Source organism: Cervus canadensis, chromosome 31 (assembly GCF_019320065.1).
Source record: "Cervus canadensis isolate Bull #8, Minnesota chromosome 31, ASM1932006v1, whole genome shotgun sequence".
NCBI lineage: Eukaryota > Metazoa > Chordata > Mammalia > Artiodactyla > Cervidae > Cervus > Cervus canadensis.
The window spans coordinates 15551693-15553066 of record NC_057416.1 but is presented as its reverse complement, the minus strand read 5'-3'; positions in this window follow the sequence as shown (position 1 = coordinate 15553066).

Genomic DNA, 1374 nt, shown 5'->3' with positions numbered 1-1374 from the left:
TGGCCAAGAAGATGCTTTGTTGAACCATAGAGAAAGTGGCAGAATTAAGTATTTACTCTACCCTCCCTTCCAAATTATGAAGTACATTTAAAATTTAACTAGGCATTATATGCATGTATAATTGATATTTAAAAATCTTCAATATTTCAAAATATTCTCATAACCTCACAACTGAAGAAAGATGTGTCATTTTAACCATAGCTGCTCTGTTGGAGGAAGTAGGGATTGAAAATGAAAAATACCTAAGCAAATTTGTTTAATATAATACTATCAATATAGTGAAAATAACCATTTGTACTTTTGTCTGAAGATGTCAAAGAATTTTGAAAACATCAGTTCAGTAACCTTCACAAAAACTCTGCAATTTAGATTAAGATAAATCTATTCCAAAGCAAACCTTCTTTCCATGTTGCACATTTTCCATCATAATAGAAAAGAGTCTGACATGTGTCCCCAAGTCAAACATAACAGCCTAGACCTTTCAGTTGTTAATAGGATAATATATATATAAGTCATGTCTGACTCTTGAGATTCCATGGACTGTAGCCGCCAGGCTCCTCTGCCCGCGGAGGAGTTGGACATGACTAAGCAACTGAACATGCATATGTTAACTATCTCAGTAAAGCTGGGGGAAAAAACAACAAAAAAATTTTGCAATAAAATCAGCTGAACCACTATTATTATCCAATGAATAATTTACTGAGAGTTGACTCTTACGACTCCATGGGCTACAACCCACCAGGCTCCTCTATCCATGGAATTCTCCAGGCAAGAAATACTAGAGTAGGTTGCCATTTCCTCCTCCAGGGAATCTTCCTGACCCAGGGATCGAATCTGCGTCTTCTGCATTACAGGCAGATTCTTTACCATCTGAGCCACCAGGGAAGCATATATGATATACATATGCACAAATATATTCACATATTACAAATTACGAAGAATCTGAAACAATGAGCATTTAAGGTCTTAATGTTTTTTAAAAAGTTTTCTTCTAAACCCTTGGCTAGGAGCAGGCTGGAAAATGATTTTGCTCAGGTTTGCATTCATTTCATTTTTTGTTCTATTTAATTTGGCAGCATTTGGTGCCCTTCCCTGTATTTCATCCTGCTCTCACCCTAGGGTAATTCAATGACCGACAGCTTTGTGTACCAGCCAATCCCTTCCTCACATTGGGCTTTGAAGCATTGCTGCAGTGAATACTCAAAGCATGTAAACTTCTTCTAAATATTCAGACACCATAATCAATGATTTGCCAATAGCTCAAGACTCTTTTTCTTTCTAATAGCAATGCTGAAATCCCTTCAACTGCTGGAAGCACAAGGGATAGTTTTCTCTGATACTGTCCACAAAACACTTTCCCTACCTGTAGAATAT